This window comes from Theropithecus gelada, chromosome 10 (genome assembly GCF_003255815.1).
Source record: "Theropithecus gelada isolate Dixy chromosome 10, Tgel_1.0, whole genome shotgun sequence".
Taxonomy (NCBI): Eukaryota; Metazoa; Chordata; class Mammalia; order Primates; family Cercopithecidae; genus Theropithecus; species Theropithecus gelada.
The window spans coordinates 63821985-63843196 of NC_037678.1; the positions used below are offsets into that span (position 1 = coordinate 63821985).

A 21212-nucleotide genomic window follows, 5' to 3' on the forward strand; every position below is an offset into this window, starting at 1 on the left:
TGTGTGCCAGGTACTATGCATAAATTGACTTTAATACCCGCACTGAGTCTTAGAAACAGGTGTCATTACCCCCACTGGACTTATTAGTAAAAGGAGGCTCCTCTTGACATGCCCGAAGTCACAACTAGGAAGTGGCAGGGTTAGGATTTGAACCAAGATGTATCTGCTACAAAGTCCATGCAATTTTCACTACACCACACTCACCTCCTCACCTTCACACACGCTGTTTTTTGTTTTGTTTTGCTTTGTTTGAGATGGAGTCTCACTCTTTCGCCCAGGCTGGAGTGCAGTGGCACGATCTCAGCTCACTGCACGCTCCGCCTCCCAGCTTCACGCCTTTCTCCTGCCTCAGCCTCCCAAGTAGCTGGCACTACAGGCGCCCGCCACCACACCCGGCTAATTGTATTTTTAGTAGAGACGGGGTTTCACCGTGTTAGCCAGGATGGTCTCGATCTCCTGACCTTGTGATCCGCCTACCTTGGCCTCCCAAAGTGCTGGGATTACAGGCACGAGTCACCACGCCCAGCCCACACACGCTGTTTTATGAGTGGCAGTACCCTTCTTTCTCTCCACCTGGCAAACTCCTCTTGTTCTTTGAGAGGTAGCTCAAGTGCTAAAACGACAATAGCTATCACCTCTTAAAGGCTTTCCAGGCACCGTGTTCAGCACTTGCCTTGTCTCATTTAGACAATATTGTCTCAATGTCTTTTTTTTCTTGAGATGGAGTTCGATCTTGTCACCCAGGCTGGAGTGCAGTGGTGTGATCTCAGCTCACTACAGCTTCCGGCTTCCAGGTTCAAGTGATTTCCTTGCCTCAGCCTCCCGAGTAACTGGGATTACAAGCACACACAACCATGCCTGGCTAATTTTTTTGTGTTTTTAGTAGAGACAGAGTTTCGCCATGTTGGCCAGGCTAGTCTTGAACTCCTGACCTAAGGTGATCCACCCACCTCAGCCTCCTAAAGTGCTGGGATTATAGCCATGAGCCACCGCACCCAGCCTCAATGTCTTAATATTGCCTCTGAATTGTTCTTTATCTCTCCTGTGCCAAATGGGCTTCGTTCCCCTCTCTAGTCCCAAGGCATTTGACCACATCTCTTCTGTGGTGCTCAGCACTCTGGTAATTGCTGGTTTCAGATCTGCCTCTTCCATTGGACTGGATGCTCTCAGAAGACAAGGGATATGTATTGTTCACCTTTACATCCTATCATAGCGCCACCCAGCACATGTTAGGTATTCAATAAATGGGAGAGTGTGGACAGCAGGCTGGCCAAGAGACTGAAAATTCACGAAGAATTTCTGTTCTGCCATGAGAGAGTGGTCCTTTCACTTAGAACAAGAGCTGTAAGATCAAACTGGGCAAAACAGACCTGGCTAATGGGCGAGGAGGGTGGGCCTTGGGACCAGAACCAGGACATACCTCGCCTGGCCCCTGTGCTTTGCCTCCTGTGAGAGGGTGGACTAAGATTGTTCTGGTCTTCACAGTCTCTTTTCCACTCTGCATGCTTTGCAATTGGCTCTATCTATCCCTGCTGAGGGGATTTGTTTTAAAACAATGGTTAGGTTCATTCCACAGCACTGATTCAGTTGATTTTCTCAACTGCTCCTTGTGTTGTGTTGCTTTTAAGATGTCTCAAGTGAATGAAGAGCTATCTAGGACAGGTGGGCCCAAAGAAAATGTATCTAGCTAAGGATTGGTTCCCCCCAGGTGGGTCGACTAGATGGTCATACCCCTTTCTATATGGGCCTGTTCTTTTTCAGAAGGAGGCCCCTTTACAAGACATAGACAGATGTTTGATGTTCACTCATTGATTGAAAACCATTCTGTGGATCCACTCTACCACAGGCCTGTTCAGAGCACACCTGCTTGTAACCCCTGTGGTAAACAACTTATTTATGCCACCCACATCCAACCTCTATGAGCTTCAAGGCTGCTGATTTTTAAAGCCAGCCTCCTGTTCCCTTGCTCACACTCTATCTGGACCAACATACAGATCTGCCCAGGTTTGAGTGATCGGTAATCAGTGCCAGCTGCGAACTCAGCTGGGTTTCCCCACAGGCTCCCTCAAACGAACCCTATTTGTAAACATGGAAACTACCAAAGAGACTATTTTAAAATTACTCACCCCTTCCTAACTTCCCACTTCTTCTGCTGCCCTATTAAGGATAAGCTCCATTATTTTTTTTTTCTTCTAATCAAGTTGTTTTCTTTTGAGAATTTCAAGCCTCCTCACACTGTGGGACATAGCGCATACGGTATTTTATGAATTTATTTGTGATATTCATGAATATAGAGTTTATCAAACAAAAATTAGTTAAGCTTATGCATTTCTCTAGCACAATGTGAACCATATGGTTTTGCTCTCATTTTATTTGTTCCTGTGTCTGCCAACTCCAGGAGATGGGATCAACCTGAGGGCAAAGGCTGGTTTCATTTAATTTTGTATCCAATTCCAAGCACAAGGCCAGGTATAATGTAGTTTCTGAATATTTGATCGTCATTATGTAGGCATAATCCAAAAGGTCATAAAATCTAAAAATTACTGCAGCACCTGCTGCAGAAATGTTCTGTTTTATATCTATCAGACTGACAAAAATGAAAGTTACTTAATCCTCAGTGCTGGAGAATAGATGGGGGAAACAGTCACACACTGTTGAGGAAACAGAAATTGGTTCAGCCTCTTTGGAGAACAGTTTAGCAATGTCTATCATAGTTGAAACTGCCAGGATTTTTCCTTATGAATAAAATCATCAGTGTATAGAGTATACAAAGACATATACACTGGTCAGACAAGGATGTTGCAATATTGTACATTTGTAGGAGGAAAAAACTGGAAACTATCTTAGCCATCATCAAGAAACTAGAAAATAAATGATAGTACATTATCACTGGACTATCAGATAGCCTTAAAGATCCAGGTATATCTGTGTGTTGGCATGTGCTCAGATAAATTAGCTGAAAAAGAAGATCTCAGAAGAGTTTTGTATAGTTGTGTTAAAAAGAAAAATGGATAAACATATAAAAGAATATGGGTTTGTATATGCATATGAAATTTATGGAAAGATACATAAAACATTCATAGATTTATTCTGGGGAAAAGGGATGAGTGGCTGGGAAGATGGGGAAAATTTACTTATGATACACTTATATACTTTGTATAATTAAAAAGCATGATATACAGCAATAGGAAAACAAAAGCTTAAGTTATATATAAAAGAAAAAAAAGTGAATGACATTTTGGTGAAAATCTTTACTATATTTTTATAAGGTAATAGGCAATATTTACAAGACAACATTTCCTCTCTGTCCAGTCCATGGGATAGCCAATGACAGCAACAGTTCCAGAAAGAAAACCAGAGAGAGAAAATCACCAAAAAGGGCTAAGAGCCCTAAAGAGAATAAGTGTCAAAATCTGTACCTTTTACTTGTTCTTGGATGCGAGGAAATAAAGCCAGTTCTGATTAAGAGTCTGAACTAAGACATTCTGAGAACTCACCAGGCTGGCACAGACTCTGGGGCCAAGAAGCAGAGACTAGGAATGCCCAGATAAGTAATGGCCATAAGTAACCTAGTGAACAAAACGAATGACCGAGCTCCTGGGGACATAATGACACAGTGCTCTGCTCACCTATTTCCCCAGCCCCTGAATACTCCTAGGGACTAACTCTAATGATAATAACACCATAAGAATAGTTGGCATGTATCAGGAACCTCCTACCTGTCAAGCAGAGGCTAAATGCCTAATCATATCAATTTATATTATGTTATTATTATTCCTGTTTTACACATGGGGAAATTGTGGCTCAGCAAATATATGCATGTAACTTACTCAAGGTTACAGTCGGTGCTGGAGGTAGGAATCAAACCTGTACCTGACTCTAAAGCCAGCCAAGGTCATTGCTAGCCTTCCCCGCTCTGAGGGAAGGACAAGAAAAAAGCATTCCCTCTGAGCAGGGAGTAGGGACAGCTCCATAAAGAGAAGACAGTATTTTTATGCAAAGAAAGGGCCAGAGAGTGTAGTGATTTAATGCAAGGACTTTGAAGCCTGAATTCGAATCTTGACTTTGCCATTTACTGGCTGTGTGACCTTGAGTAAGTCATTGAACCTGTGCTTCACTTTCCCAAGCAGCAAAATCAGAGTAGCAAGAAAGTCATCCCTGGCCAGACGCAGTGGCTCATGCCTGTAATCCCAACACCTTGGGAGGCCGAGGCGGGCGAGTCACCTGAGGTCAGGAGTTCGAGACCAGCCGGGTCAACATGGTGAAACCCCGTCTCTACTGAAAATACAAAATGCAGCTGGGAGTAGTGGCGGGTGCCTGTAATCTCAGGTTCTTGGGAGGTTGAGGCAGGAGAATCACTTGAACCTGGGAGGTGGAGGTTGCAGTTAGCTGAGATCGCACTACTGCACTCCAGCCTGGACGACAGAGCAAGACTCTGTCTCAAAATAAATAAAATAATAATAATAACAATAATGTTACCCCTTAGAGTTGTTAGGAGGACTGAAGGAGTTAAATAGACAGCACCTGGTTCATAACAAGTACCAAGTGATCATGACGAGTATTAAGAAAAAGGTGCCCTTCCCTCTAAGCAGATGCAACCCTGCAGGGTGCAGAGTTTGGCAAGTGGATCACAGGCTAGATTTCAGCCTCTCCTTTAGCCGAGTGCCACTGTGCCTATCAGCAATACACAACTCTACAACCTTGCATAGGTCCTGCTGAGCAATTAACCTGCATGTACTGGCAGTTCTTCCTCCCACCTTCCCTTCCATCAGCCTAGCTGTGAATCAGAATCACCTGGCACACTTTGAAAAAAATACAGACTTTCAGGGCCCTACCTTGGCCAATTCTAACACAGGTGGACTGGGCTAGGGCCCAGGCATCTGTACTTTTCACAAATTCCAGGTGACCAGATGACCCAGAAACAGCATGCTCCTGGATATGTGTTTTTGGAAGTACTCAAAGTTCATCATTCTGGCCGACATTCTGGCTGTCTGAGTTGCTTCTTGAGATGAAGCTTCCTCTTTGTCAAGTCTGGTCCCAGGCCTGGGCACACGGGGAAGGGGCACAGTGAACATCTGTGACTCTGCAAGTCAGCCAGCACAGCAGATGGCTATGTGAACAGGCACAACAGGCTCCATTTGCTTTTGTGCTTAAGCGGTTTGCACCAGGGAACCCTCACCTGTAGACTTGGGGTCTCCCATACCCTTGCTTCTCAAAGTGCAGTTCACAGACTAGCAGCTTGACACCCCCTGGGAGCTTGGTAGAAATGCAGAAACTCCATACCCAGCCCTACTGAGTCAGTTTCTGCACTTTAGCAGGAACCCAAAGGGGATCCATATGCAAGTTTGTGGATACGCCCTAGACCCCTTCTCCCTATCCAAGTAAGTTCTAACCAATGGGCACATCTAACCTGTCCAAACACCCTTTGGGGCCAGTCTTCTCTTTCAAACTCCTACAGAGACCTAGAAAATCAGCACAGTCCCTTCGGCAGCCCAGATTCACACGTAGCAGCCAGCCGAAGGCTCCGGGTGAAACTTCGCCTTAATAAGTTATTTATTTCTAAGTCCACATTAAAATAAACCTTCCCAATAAATTGAAAAAGAGACACCTCTGGCCTCTGTAATTCCAGGACATAAAACACCCTCCTCTTTTGTACAGAATTGAGACCCCTGCTTTCCTGCCTAAAGCCATCCAGGGACATCAAACAGTCCAAAGAAAACAAGCGATGTCTTCCTGTTGGCCAAGCTTCAAGTTATCAGGCAGATTTCACACTGCAGCTTGACCTCATTAATCCAAGGCCTATCACATTGCTGTAAATGTCAGTGGAAAATAGCCATTCAGTGGGTTTCCTTCATTCCACTAGAAAGGGACAAAACAGGAAGCTGACAAGCAGCTGTGCCCCAGCTTGGCAAATCCCAAGGGCCCAGCTGACAGCACCTATGCTCCTCTGCCCCAGCCTACTTTCCAGATAAAGCCGGCTCCTGTATCTACATAAGTAAAATGCAGTGGTGATGGCAGGAACAATTCAGATAATCTGGGCCCCCAAGCACCTGCTTGGGAAGGAAAACAGCTTGGTCTGAATGTCTTTGGCCTGAATTACCAATGGGCTGTTCATCATTCAAGTTTATCTAAATCTCTTCTGCCTATTCAAATGTTCCACAAGCTAAACCCCTGGGACTCCAGGGGACATAAGGCCTTCCAAGTCCTCATTCATTCCTTTAATGCATATTGATTGTCTCCCGTGTGCTGGGCATCATGCTGATCACACTGGCCAACTGGAGACACACAGCTGAATGAATTGGACACAGTCACCGACCTTATGGGGCTCATAGTCCAGTGTAGTCTTTCTTAACCTCAGCACTATTGATATTTGGGATCAGATAATTTTTTGTTGTGGGAGGCTGTGCTGTGCACCATAGGACATTTAGCAGCATCCCTGGTATCTACTCACTGGATGTCAGTAGCTCCTCTCTCCCACTATCCCCCACAAAGTTGTAACAACCAAAAATGTCTTTAGACATTGCCAAATATCCTCCCCAGGGAGGGTCAAACTGCCCCAAGTGACCACAGGTCTAGTGGATGAAACAGAAGACTAAGAGAGTAAGGCTCACATATAACCATATAATCACAATTATGATAAGTACTGCAGAGAAAAATCTGCTGGATATTATATCAATATTATCTACAGCTTGGAAGCCAAGCATTTTACATATGATTACAAATCCTTATGACAATTCAGAATTGTGTTTATTAGTCACTATTTAGCAACTTATTGAAGATGGTAAAAATAGCAACTTATTTCTTCATCTTTATTCCAGATGAAGAAATTAAGGTTCAAGGAAGTGAAAAAATTTCCCTAGGCCCCAAAGCCAGTGGAAGGCAGAGCCAGGATTTGAACCCTGGCCCCAAACTTTGCCCCCATATAAAAGGAAATGTAAGCCTGTGTTTGGATGTCCTCTGAAACAGGGAGGGTCTGTGGTCATGTGATGCTCTGACCAGCCATCCTAAAAGATTCATTCCTTCCTGGGGCCACCGTGGGGCTCAGCCACCATCTGCCACATCAGTCAAACTGCACATTGCTTGCATCAAGGCACATCTGTGGGCGAAGGAATGCCATTCTAGATTCTGAGACATCCAAGAACACCTCCCCTCAAAGCGCCTGCACCCAGGAATTTCCCCAAAGTCGGGGTGCATACCCAGAGTACACCCCACTGTGACCCATCTCCAGAATTCCTACTGCCCAGCACCCAAAGGTAGACAAAGCGAAAGAGGCCAGATATTCTGCAGTCAGCCTTAGATTTACAAAGTGTGTGAAGAAGGTGGTGCAGGATAGCACATGGCAACTTTGAGACGCCCCCAAGATGTGAGTTCCTGTCACTTACAAGCTGCATGTCTTTTAGCCAATAGCCTCACCCTCTGTGCCACAGTTTCTCCCTCTGTGCAGTGGGGGATATGTGCATTCTTTTCAACGGATTGGTATGAGAATACAACGGTGATGCAAGTAAACACCTTTGACAGTGACCAGCATCCAGAAATGCACTTGGTGCTATATCATGATCAATAAGTGAGTCAGGTCATGACGCTTCCTCCACCTCTACCCTCTTCTGTCAAGTGAGAAACTGAGTCCCAGGAAGAGAGAAACAAGCGTAGAGGTGGGAAAAGCATCTCAGGAAGAGGGAGTGGACCTCTTCTTCTTCGTACTTCCTGGGTGGAACAAAGAGGGAAGGATGGTGAATGTATGGACAGTTGAGCTGAGGCCAGCCGTTCCTCCCATGCAAAAGTTAATCCTGAAGTTTCTTGGACAACCCTCACTAGAGAGCCACCCTCCCAGGAAGGTGCAGAGGGACTGCTTCAGGTCAGTGAGTGTTTAATCCTTCAGGGCTCCTGGCAGGATGGCCGCTGCTACCTCCCTGGCCTTGCTTCTGCCTCCATCAAACTTTCTGATGACTCTGCTCCATCAGCAACTCCTCCCACTGCTCTCCAAAAACATCCAGCACTTTTAAGCCTCGGTGCCTCTGCACACGCTATTCTCCCTGCTAGGGCTGCCCTGCCACCTGGAGAACTGTCACTGCAGGGCTCAACATGCTCCCACAGCAACTTTTGTCCACCTGTTATTGGCAATAATAGACTAATAATAGCAATGAACATCTGTGAGCACTTATTAATATCTAGAAAGCCCAAGCCAGGTTTTTAAGTTTTTTGGCTTTGTTTTGTGTGTGTGTGTGTTTGTTTTCGAGACAAGGTCTTACTCTGTTGCCCAGGCTAGAGTACAGAGACGCACGCAATCATGGCTCACATGCAGCCTCCACTTCCCTGGTTCAGGTGATTCTCCCATCTCAGCCTCCCAAGTAGCTGGGACTACAGGTGCGCACCACCATGCTTGGCTACATTTTTGTATTTTTTGTAGAGATGGGGTTTTGCCATGTTGCCCAGGCTGGTCTCGAACTTCTGGAGTCAATCAGTCTGTCCACCTCTGCCTCCCAAAGTGCTGGGATTACAGGCGTGAGCCACTGCACCTGGTCCAAGCTAGGTTTTTTACCCACAGTGTCTCACTTCTTTCCTCACATCATCACCTTAGGGAGGTGGCTTATCTGCTTTAGAGATAAGGCCCCTGTCCGTCCTCACCCAGCTACAAGGTGGCAGCTTCAGGATTCAGACCTGGGTCAGCCTGAGCCATGTGGATCTGCTCTTCACTCTCTCTTCTTACTGCTGCAGACTTTATCCCACAGTGTCCTCATTATCTGTCTCCAGGCCTGCCTCTCCCCATAGAGGGAGAACTCTGAGAGCTGCCTCATTCATCTTGAAATCCCTTGCTAAGCACAAGGGCCAGGATGGAATAAACGTCTTTTGAATGAATCAATGAATCCTGGAAAATGGCAGTCAGCTGAGAAAGGCTAAGTGGCTGCTCACAGACTCCCCAGGGAAAAGCTGGTGCTAGCGTCAAGTTCCCAGGAGAGAGCCCCCACCTGCACCCCAGGAGACAGGCTGAGAGGTTTTCCCTATCCTGATGGCTACAGGCAGAAGAGACAGGGTCTAACTCACTCCACACCCTGGCACTGGAGGAGGTGGGACCTTTGAGAGCCCAACACAAAGGAGGAAATAGTAGTGATGGTGACAATGATCATTTTATGCATTCCTACCCACACCAGATGCTGTACTGAGCACTTTCTTTTTTTTTTTTTTTTCTTTTTTTTTGAGATGAAGTCTCAGTCTGTCACCCAGGCTGGAGGGCAGTTGTATGATCTCGGCTCATTGCAACCTCCTCCTCCCAAGTTCAAGCAATTCTTGTGCCTCAGCCTCCCAAGTAGCTAGGACTACAGGCATGCGCCACCATGCTGAGCTAATTTTTGTATTTTTAGTGGAGACAGGGTTTCACCATGTTGGCCGGCTGGTCTTGAACTCCTGACATCTAGTGATCCTCCCGCCTTGGCCTCCCAAAATGCTGGGATTACAGGTGTGAGTCACTACACCCGGCCCTAGTACTGAGCACTTTCTATGTGTTAATGGTCTCATGGAATCCTTACAATCCCACAAAGTAGGCATTACTATGATACCTGTTTTACAAATGAGAAAACCATGCTCAGAGAGATTAAGTCATGTATACAGGGTCACGGAGCTTTTAGGTATAGATCCCTAATTAAAATTAGACATCTCTGGCTCCCTCACTCTTCATACTCATAGCTTTCTGTAAGAGGCAGGCTTGTCCAAGCCCTCCTTGAAGCCCAGTTGCTAAGATGCACTCAGGACAGTGAAGGTTTTCCTGGTCTCTGCTGGAAGAGTGCCAGTTGGGACCTACTGTTCAACAAATGTGACAAGCGTCCTGGGTGCAGGAAGGGTGGTGGTTAGGTTGCGAAAGGGGAGGGAAAGGTTGGGGGGATGGGGTCCTGAGAGTCCAAACACAGCACCTGAATTCAGGTATGTGCCTCCTGCCTTCTGCTAAACCAGGTTGGCTGCAGCCTCTGTTGCTCCTCTTGGGGCATGGAGCTGGTTTTGAGAGGAGCTGAGCCCCAGTTTTCCCATCTGCAAAATGGGAATCAGTAATGCCTACTTCATGGGGTTGTGAGGATTCTGTGAGGCCATCACACATAGGCCTAGTTTCCAATGGTCTCAAATGGGCTCTGCAGAAAGGAGAAGGGTTCTGGCTTTAAGGAAAAACTACCTCCCTACGTCAGCATCCTCTTAGTCCTGTGGCTCAAGCTCCTGAAATGACTTAACAGCCAGATTAGAATTTAACTTCCGCTCCACCGTCAATTACCAGAGAGAGCAAAGTCTGAGTGAGCACAGGGCCTTGCCTACCACGTCTTTCCAGGCCACGGATGATCTGGAGAGCACAGATGGCACAGGGCCCTTGACACATGAACCACAGAGCCACTAATGAATGCCACGGTGGTAGGAGACCAAAAGAGAGGAAAGAAGACATTCCAGAGGCTGGGAAGAGCTGGGGCCAGGAAGCTTCCAGGACAGGGGGACACTGTTAGGTAGACCCCAATAGACAAGTAGGTACAGAGTTGATGGTCCAGGGTGGCCTGGTTGACACCTTGCCCCCAGCATCCTGGGGACTCAGCCAGGAAGATTGGATTTGGGTGACAGGTGGGAGAGAAGGGCATGGGAGATTTGTGTGGGAAGGGCCGTGTGAGCAGGCAGCCGGCTGGAAAGATTTGCTGGCCCCCACCGGCCTCCTGCAAGCTGGCTTTTTATGACAGAGCTGGGGGAGGAAGATGTGGAAACTCCCCCAGCCCCTGCAGAACCACCCACCAGGGCTCCACTTCTGCACCTGTCTAAGAGAGACACGCCCCACTCATAGCCAATCCCGAGGGCGGCCAGTATTGGCCAAGGAGTGTTCATCCTCCGGCTCTGCTGCACCCAGCCTCTCCCTCATTTCCCCACAGCCTGGCGGCTGTTAGCCCCAGTTTCTTAGAGGCAGTTGAGACTCCAGAGGCCAAGTACTTTGCCCACGAGTAGACAGCTAGTCGCTGGCTGAGCTAAGAAGCTTTATTACCAGCCTTGGAGGAGGCCTCCTAGATGGAGGGTTTTTCTCCAGTGCTTCACCAGCCGCAGGAAATGGCAGAGTACACAGGGAAGTACCCCTGCGGACTGAGGCCGCCATCGGCAGGCCCTTTCCAGGGAGAGCCCTGCGGGAAAGGGCGCCTGGTACCTCCGGGCCCCGGGTCCTCCACAGAGGGTGATTCAGAGGCGACACCTGGTGCCCCGAGCCGCGGAGAGCTGGGGGGCGCTTCTGACAGTGAGAACAGGGGCCCTTTATGTGAAATGCAATCACATGGGCGCGCAGGCAGCTCGGTTTTCCGTTCCTAGAAGCGCTGATGAAGCCACATCCCTCTCCCTCCGCTCCTGAGGTGCCCGGGAGCAGCGGGACCCAGGCCTGTCGCGCGGCAGCGGCGCAGCCCTGGGGTCTCGAGAGGGCCAGATTCAAAGCTCTCCCAGGCTCAATTATCCACCAAGGGCTGGGAGCTGCATCATCAGCATCTCCAGTGAAGCTGGAGGCCAGGCTGGGGAGGGGGAGCGGAGGAAGGGAGTCTGCATGGGGGAAGGAGGCGGGCAGCGAGCGCCTGCCCCTCCCCGCTCTCCACCCGGGGCGGTCTGGGCAGCTCAGTCTGGGCACTCCGGGTGACCTTGGCGAGACCCCTCTGGGCGACCTCTCTGGGGCGCTGCACGTCTCCGCCCATCCTCGGCGCTCGGGGGCGCTCCTCCCGGCCTGAATCGATGAGCGGGAGTCGCCCGGAGGGGAGCGCTCCCCGCGCGGGGGACCCAGCAGCCCGCGCACGGGGCCCTGGGAGAGGCCGGGCGCGCCCCTCCCGGGGAACTACCAAGCGCCGGGTCTCCCCGGGCTGACTGGTGCTGTCAGCTCGATCCTGAGGCGGGGCGGGTCTGCAGGCGGAGGCGCCTGCTTTGGGGACCTTTCCTGCCCAGGCAGGAGCGCTCTCTGTGCCCTGCCGCTGCCTGCGGGGACCAAGCCCCGCCACGCGAGGGGGCGGCACCTCCATGCCCGGCCGGGAGAGTGGGCGCGAGGGGGTTGTTTGTTGTCCGCTGTGGCTCCCGCCGCCCGGCATTGCACCCCCAGCAGACGGCGGCCCACGAGCCTAGAACCGACGGAGGACCCCACCTCCCCGCCCTAAGATTGGGCCACGACGGCCGCAGCCAACAACCTGCCAATGCGCCCCCTCCCCTGGCCTCGTCAAGGAATTGCGAGGCCGGGGAGAACGCCCCCACTCCAGCCCGACTCCCGGACCCAGCGCCCTCGGTACCTGCCTTTCCAGAGTCCCCACACTCCCATTTATCTTAAGCTACCGTCTCTTGGCCAAAGCGCCCTGGCCCCCAGCTAGGTGATCGGAGGCTGGGACCACCTCCCCGCCCCATCCTCATCCCCCGCCCCGCGAAGCCGCAGAGGGCAAGGAGGGAGGCGGCGCCGCCGGGGAACTCACCAGCTCTCCCGAGCCCTGCCCCGGGCGGCTCCAGACCCCGGCTGTGTCTGTGGGTCCCCGAGCCGCAGCTGCTCCAGCGGCGACAGAGCCGGCTCTGCTCCGCCGCGAGCCTCCGCGCCGCCTCTCGGCTCCTCCCCCAAGGCGGGGCCTGAGCTCCCGGGACTGGGGTGGGCGCGCTCAACCCCATCCGGCTTGGGAGGCAGCGCGGGACAGGGTCCCGGCGCTCTCGGGTGGGGACCCCTCTTCTGAGCTGCAGGAAGTTGAAACTGGTTGGGACGCGGCCAGGCTTCGGAATAGTTTTCCTAATGCTGCCTCCTCCTCCAAAATAGTTTTCCTAACCCCCACCCCGACCATGGAAAGAGGGAAGCCAAGGACGGTATCCCTGCTCCCATTTGACAGACGGGAATCCTGAGTCCCAGAGAGGAGTAGTAACCTGCTCAAGGTCACACAGAATGAATTCCAGGAACTCAGGGTTCCTAGCTTGAAGTACCGCGCGGCCTGAGTCTGAAGGCTTCCCAGGAGGTCCAGGGGCCGGCCCTGGCCTTGCGCTGGGGACAGAACTGTGGGGCCAGGTCGCCCAGCTGGCGGAGGCGAGACATGGGGGCTGTGGCCTGCGGCGTGGACTCGCATCATTTCCTCTTTCTGGAAAGAAGGGAGGTGAAGCGCTGGAGGAAGGAAGTGGTCGTACCTCTGCTGACGTCTGCCACCCTTTGAGGTGTGCAGGATGAAGATAGGGGCTGCTTCCCTGAGATTTAACGCTAAAAATAAAAAGCAAAACATACCCGGTGACTTCTGTCACCTTATTCAAGCCTCTTTCTGGGGCTGAAGGCCTCTGCGCTCTGTGCACCAGCCTTTCTTTACATCACAATAGGTTTAACTATTTAAGTTGCTGAGAGTCAATACCCCCCCCCCCCCCCACAACCCCCCACCGCCACCGTCACCACCCCAGGAAGAGAAGAGAAAGTTCATAAACAAAGCGGAGAAAACATCCCCAAACATTCTCTGGAATCCACATTTGCTGAACCCTGGCCTTAGAACAATAGGTTTCTCTTCTCCACAAAGGCTTTGTTTCCTGAGCTTTCCCGGCCTACAGATGAGAGCCCTAGGCACCCTAGGGCCAGCCAGCTGGGGAAATTCAGAGTTTAAGTTTGGGGAGTTTGGGGATGGTATCCAGTTAATTTAATTCTCAGCTGTCATGTTTGAGGAACTCTCCTGAATCCCTTTTTTTTCACTACCAATGTTCTTTTGAGACCACCAGCATCACCTGAGTTTAGTGATTTTGTGTGTGCTCAGTCAACTTTCTTGGGGGAGAGAAAATCTGTGGGTTGAACTTGTTCCAGGCCCCCAGGCCCTCCCCAGGAACTGTGCGAGCCCCCTTGGTTGGCTCCCTGGCTCCCTCTCAGTTCATTAATAATCCAGTTGTGAATGACACTATTTCAGGAAAAGCAGTTAGACAGCAGAGCAGGTGGGGAAGACTTAAAGTGATGTTTAAAATAACCCAAGGGGATAATTGTTCTCCGCAGAATGTTTCCATTGATTGACAATGAAGAGCCATGGGCTGAGAGGGTGGGAACCCATCTCTCCAAGGCTTTTGTGGCACTTGGGGCCTGTGTTCCTAAAATGAGGCCCTTGGAGGGGCTCCCAGCTCCAATGACATGCTGTTCATTCACCTCTCACACAGTGTTTGGTATCAGAAATTAAAGTAAATTCAGAATAAGTTGGAGGACTTACATGTCCTGATTTCAAAACTTACTAGGAAACTTCAGTCATCAAGGCAGGGTGGTATGGGTATAAGGATGGGCTTACAGACCAATGGAATAAAACTGAGAGTCCAGACAGAAGTCCTTACATTTACTGCCAATTGATTTTCAACAAGAGTGCCAAGACAATTTAATGGGGAAAGAATAGTGTTTTCAAAAAATGATGCTGGGACAACTGGATATCCACATGCAAAAGAATGAATTTGGATCCCAGCTTCGTACTATATGCAACATGTAGATCTAAATGTAAGAACTAAAACTGTAAAACTCTCTGAAGAAAACATAAGCCTAAATCTTCATGACTTTGGATTAAGCAGTGGTTGCTTAGATATGACACCTATAGCAAAAGCAACAAAAGAAAAAATAGATAAATTAAAAACTTTTGTGCTTTTAGGGGTATCATCAAGAAAGTGAAAAGATAGGACTGGGCCTGGTGGCTCACACCTACAATTCCAGCATTTTGGGAGGCTGAGATAGGTGGATCACTTGAGGCCAGGAGCTAAAGACCAGCCAGGGCAACAGAGTGAGACTCTGTCTCTACAAATTCTTTCAAAATTAGGCAGATGTAGTGGTTCATGACTGTAGTCCTAGCTATTTAAGAGGATTGCTTAAGCCTAGGAGTTCAAGGCTGCAGTGAGCTATGATGGTGCTACTCTACTCCAGCCTGGGTGACAGAGCAAGACCCTGTCTCTTAAAAAAAAAAAAAAAAAAAAGAAAAAAAGAAATTAAACATAAAAAGAACAAAAAGAAAGTGAAAAAATAACTGTTATAAGCTGAATTGTGTGCCCCCCAACTCATATGCTGAACTGTACTGGTTACAGTCCCAGAACCTCAGAATGTAACTGTGGATGGAGATAAGGTCTTTAAAGAGGTGATCAACTTAAACTGAGGTCCTTAGGATGGGGTCCTCATCTAGTGACTGGTGTCCTCATAGGAAGAGACACTAGAGATGCGCCACAGAGAGGAAAGACCAGTGGAAGGCACAGGGAGAAGAAGGTCAACTACAAGCCAAGAAGAGAGGACTCAGGACTGGGGGACCAGACCTGCCAATACCTTGATCTCAGAATCATAGCCTTCAGAATTGTGAGAAATAAATTTCTGGGGGTTTGTTTGTTTGTTTCTTTTTTGAGATGGAGTTTCACTCTGCTGCCCAAGCTGGAGTACAGTGGCATGATCTCAGCTTACTGCAACCTCCACCTCCCGGGTTCAAGCTATTCTCCTGCCCCAGCCTCCCAAGTAGTTGTGACTACAGGCGCATGCCCCCACGCTCGGCTAATTGTTGTATTTTTAGTAGAGTAGGGGTTTCACCATGTTGACCAGGCTGGTCTCGAACTCCTGACCTTAAGTGATCCACCCACCTTGGCCTTCCAAAGTGCTGGGATTACAGATGTGAGCCACCGTGCCCAGCCAATTTCTGTTGTTTAAGCCACCCAGTCTATAGTATTATGTTATAACAGCCTTGGCAAATTAATACAACATCCCACAGAATAGAAGGAAATATTTGCAAATAATATTCCTGGTAAGGGACTTATATCTAGAATATATAAGGAACTCTTACAACTCTATAATAAAAAGACAGATAACTCATAAAAAATGGGCAAGGAGCCTGGGCAACATGGCAAAACCCTGTCTCCACTAAAAATACAAAAAGTTAGCTGGGCGTGATGACATGGGCCTGTAGTCCCAGCTACTGGGGAGACTGAAGTGGGAGGATTGTTTGAGCCTGGGAGGTGGAGGTTGCAGTTAGCCGAGATCATGCCACTACACTCCAGCCTGGGCGACAGAGTCAGACCCAGTCTCAAAAAAATAAAAATAAAAATAAAAAAATAAATGGGTGAGGGATCTGGATAGACATTACATATATATTTATATGTAAATATACACGTGGCCAAGATGCTCAACATCATTAGCCATCAAGGAAATGCAAATCAAAGCCACAATTAGATACCACTTCATACCCACTAAGATGGTTATAATAAAAAAGACAGGCGATAACCAGCATTGGTAAGGATATGGAGAAATTGGATCCTTCATGCATTGCTGATGGAAACGTAAAATGGTGCTGCTGCTTTGAAAATCAGTATGACATTTCCTCAAAATTTAAAACACAGAGTTACCAGATGGCCCAGCAATTCTACTCCTAGGTATATACTCAGGAGAAATAAAAACATACATACACAAAAACTTATACACAAATGTTCATAGTAGCATTATTAATAACAGCTAAAAAGTAGAAACAACCCAAATATCCATCAAATGATAATGGATAAATAAAGCATGGTACAATCCACTGTTACTTGGCAATCAAAATGAATGAAGCATTGATATATGCCTCGTGAATGACGCTTGAAAACCTTGTGCTGAGTGAAAGAAGCCAGTTCCAAGGCCATACACATATTGTATGACTGTATTTGTATGAAATGTCCAGAATAGGCCGATCTATAGAGACAGAAATCAGATTGGTGATTGTCTAGAGCTGGGAGGGGGTTGTAGGAGGCAAATGGGGGGTGTCTCAAAAACAGTACCAGTTTTTCTTTTGGGGGTGATAAAAATCTTTTAAAATTGATTGTGGTGATGATCACACAACAATGGATATATTAAAAGCCATTGAATTATATACTTTAAGCCAGTGAATTGTATGGCATGTGAATTATATCTCAATAAAGTTCTTCCCAAAAAAAAAAAGTTAAACTATGCTCTCATCCTCCACACCTCTGTCTCCTGTCCACAGGCAGGAAAGTCTCTTCCTTTATTTTGGAGGTCATCTGTGGTAAGACACTAAGGGACAGTCCAAGGCCACTGAATATTCTATGAGGCTATAGGAAAATGTTTGAGGGCCTGCAAATAAATAAATGGGCTCCAACATACAAAATCTAAAACAGTGATGTTAAAAAATATAGAGTTAAATGTCAACATAACTTTAGGTCAACTGGTCAACTGCAACTCAGTCAATTCATAGTTACATATAAATTATACAGAAGGTAGAATTTGGGTGAATTATATGGTTGCTATGCGGCAAGGTCTAGAGACTCCTGAGTCTGTGAAAAATGAACTAATTCCAGCGTTTAAAGGGATTCATTCTAGAGGTTATCTGAACCAAGATTTTTTGTTTGTTTGTTTGTTTTTTGAGACAGAGTCTCACTCTCTTACCCAGGCTGAAGTGCAGTGGTGCGATCTTGGTTCACTGCAACCTCTGCCTCCTGGGTTCAAGTGATTCTCCTGCCTCAGCCTCCTGAGAAGCTTGTATTACAGGTACCCACCATCATGCCCGGCTAGTTTTTGTATTTTTAATACAGAAGGGGTTTCCCAGTGTTGGCCAGGCTGGTCTCCAACTCCTGGCCTCAAGCGGTCCGCCCAAAGTGCTGGGATTATAGTCGTAAGCCACTGCACCCGGCCGGAATGAAGGTTTTTGTTTTTGTTTTTTTCCAAGACAGAGTCTCACTCTGTCACCCAGGCTGGAGTGCAATGGTATGAGCATAGCTCACTGCAGCCTCCTGGGCTCAAGCAATCCTCCCACCTCAGCCTCCGGGTAGCTGGGACTATAGTCACATGCCACCACATCCAGCAAATTTTTTTTTTTTTTACTTTTAGTACAGATATGCTCTTGCTATGTTGCCCAGGCTGGTATTAAACTCCTGAGCTCAAACAATCTTGCTGGAATTATAGGCATGAGCCACTACACCCGGCCTGAGCCTGTGGTTCTTTTTTTTTTTTTTTTAGATTTATTTATTTATTCATTTATTTTGTTATTTTTTTATATATACTTTAAGTTCTAGGGTACATGTGCACAACGTGCAGGTTTGTTAATGACGAGAACCTGTGGTTCTTAATATCAGCCTGTGGGCAGGTGCTAGGCTGGCTACATTCATTCGTTCATTCATTCAACAGATACTTAGTCTAATGCTAGACCCAGAGTAAGCTTTGACAGTGGCCCTTGTCCCCATGCTGTTACTGCTGATGATGAAGATGATGGCTCCGGGCCAGGCCCAACCAACAGAGGAGCAGAAAGTGCAGAGGGTTCAACTTGGGTTCAAGTAAAAATGAGCCAAGCAGGAGAAAGGCATCCCAGGTAAGAGTTCTGGCTCTGGCATGAACTTGCTGGGCGGTCATTTCCTCTTCTGAATGTCGGTTTCCTGGTCTGTACAATTCTGATTGTACAATACTTGCAAGTGCTTGTATGTGTGGTTTTTTTCCCACGTCCTCATGCTTTTGTGGGAAGTGACTTTTGTTTTACCTCTTTTGTAAGCTCCCCAAGAGCTGTTTGCATGCAGTAGGAGCCCCGTAAGTAGGTGGAAGGAGCCCCAGGCATTTAGGGCTAGTGGTGAGCTCAGCCTGTGATGATGCTGTGAGAATAGGGGTAACTGAGAGTGGGACAGACTGGCTTTCATTTTTTTTTTTTTTTTTGAGATGGAGTCTCACTCTGTTGCCCAGACTAGAGTGCAGTGACGTGATCTCTGCTCACTGCAACCTCCACCTCCCAGTTCAAGCAATTCTCCTGCCTCAGTCTCCCGAGTAGCTGGGACTACAGGTGCCCGCCACCACGCCCAGCTGATTTTTTGTATTTTTAGTAGACACGGAGTTTCACAGTGTTAGCCAGGATGGTCTTGATCTCCTGACCTCGTGATCCGCCCACCTCGGCCTTCCAAAGTGCTGGGATTTCAGGTGTGAGCCACCATGCCCCTCCGGCTTTCATTTTTATGTTCAATTTATGGAGAATCTTGTGCAGTGGCTCTCAGTCTTAGTGGTACTTTGGAATCGCTAAGAGGTTTAAAATTTTTCTGATGGCTGGGTTCTACCCCAGACCCTTTGAATCAAAATCTCTGGCGGTTTATTTTTAGGCATACATACAGATCAAAACAACTCCCGAGGCATGCTGAAAATGCAACTTCACTTAGCCAGGATTAAGAATCACCACCTAAGTCAGTGTTTCACAAGTTTTGGTGACCACAAAGTGGGTAGGGAATGGGAGAGGGGGTTTAGTCCGTTTTCTGTGGCTATAAGAGAGTACCTGAGACTGGGTAATTTATTTAAAAAGAGGTTTATTTAGCTGACGGTTCTGCAGGCTGAGAAGTTCAAGGGCATGGCCCAGGCTTCTGGCAAGGATTTTCCTCATCACAACATGGCAGAGAAGGGAGAAGGTCAAAAGGGAAGCAGACATGTGCAAAGAAGGGAAACCCGAGGACTGTGCTGGCTCTATGACAACCCACTCTTGTGGGAAATAATCCATTCCTGCAACAACCAATCCAGTCACTCCAGAGCCAGAACTCACTCACTACCGCGAGAACAGCACCAAGTTATTCCTGAGAGATCTGCCTCCGTTACCCAAACACCTCCCACTAGGTGCCACCTCCCCAAACCCTCATTCTGGGGGTCAAATTTTAACATGAATTTTGGTGGCAACAAACCATATCCACGGTTGGCAGGAGAGAGAGTGTTAAAATGCTCCTTCCTGGGCCTGTCCTTTGCATCCCTTTCTCATTCTTTGGTGTAGGATGGGGCCTTGGAATACACATTTTAACAGATTCTAATGAACAATATGCCTTAGCTAATGCCTTTAGCTGCCTTGGTAGCAATGCCTCATTCTCCTCATTCTGCTTTATTCCTTATGTTGACTTAAACGGGGTTTCCAAAATTCCAGGCAAAGAAAAGTCACCTGAGGCACTTATTAAAAATGCAGATTCCAGCTGGGCACGGTGGCTTACGCCTGTAATCCCAGCACTTTGGGAAGTCGAGACGGGTGGATCACCTTAGGTAACGAGTTTGAGACCAGCCTGGCCAACATGACAAAACCCCATCTCTACTAAAAATACAAAAAGTAGCCAGGCATAGTGGCACACACCTGTAATCCCAGCTACTTGGGAGGCTGAGGCAGGAGAATTGCTTGAACCTGGGAGGTGGAAGTTACAGAGAGCTGAGATCGCACCATTGCACTCCAGCCTGGGCAACAGAGCGAGACTCTATCTCAAAATAAATAAATAAATAATAAATAAGCAGATTGCATTTTGCAATCACGAATATAATAATTGATTGAGGGAGCAACAGCCATGAACAGCTGCTACAGCCATTGAGAGAAAAGATATTGGGTAACAGAATAGCCACACTCTTCAAAACATCATGCCACAGATCATCTACTAGTTAAAAGGGGAAAATGTACCTTTACAATAGAGAGCTCCAGTGGTCTCCGCCTTAAACGCGAGATCACACAGCATCACCCCTAGTGGGACAACCTGACATTGTTTACCCCCACTGTGATGCAATAAGATGTACTCAACGTCTTCTATGTCATATTCTTGCCAAAAATAATTAACCTGATTTTAATCATGAGGAAAATTTAGACAAATCTAGAATGTGGGGCATTCTACAAGCCTAGACTTTCTTTTTAAAAGTTAATATCATTTTCTATAGTGGCGGGGACTTATTCCAGATTGAAAGAGATTAAAAGGACACAATAAAAAGTGCATAATGTGGGCACCTTGATTGGCTCTTGGACTGAACAAGTAAATAGCTATAAAAGAAATGTTGTAAACCACAGGGAATTTAAATATTATCTGTACATTAGAGGACATTAGTGGGTTGACATTACTCTTCTTAAATATGACAGTGGTGTTGTGGTCGTGGTTATGGAGGAAAAGGTCCTTTTTTGTTTGTTTTTTGAGACAGGATCTCACTCTGTCACCCAGACTGGAGGACAGTGGTGCTATCACAACTCCCTGCAGCCTCAACCTCTAGGACTCAAGCAATCCTCCCACCTCAGCCTCCTGAGCACCTGGTAGCTAATTTTTTTTTTTTTTTTGAGACAGAATCTCACCCTGTCGCCCAGGCTGGAGTGCAGTGGTGCGATCTCAGCTCACTATAACCTCTGCCTCCCGGATTCAAGAGATTCTCCTGCCTCAGCCTCTCGAGTAGCTGGGACTACAGGCGCGTGTCACCATACCCAGCTCATTTTTTGTATTTTTAGTAGAGACGGGGTTTCACTGTGATAGCCAGAATGGTCTTGATCTCCTGACCTTGT

At 47.7% G+C, this 21212-nt stretch overlaps 1 protein-coding gene across 2 annotated transcripts in view; it reads right to left on the reverse strand.

Moving 5' to 3' along the window:
• Window positions 1–12534, reverse strand: part of PPP1R16B (protein phosphatase 1 regulatory subunit 16B) — a 119453-nt gene extending 106919 nt beyond the window's left edge. For both annotated transcript variants that reach the window (XM_025400127.1, XM_025400126.1), the window contains exon 1: window positions 12441–12534. The gene's annotated coding sequence lies outside the window, so the exon portion shown is untranslated. The remainder of the gene's footprint in view (window positions 1–12440) is intronic.
• Window positions 12535–21212: the final 8678 nt, after the last annotated feature.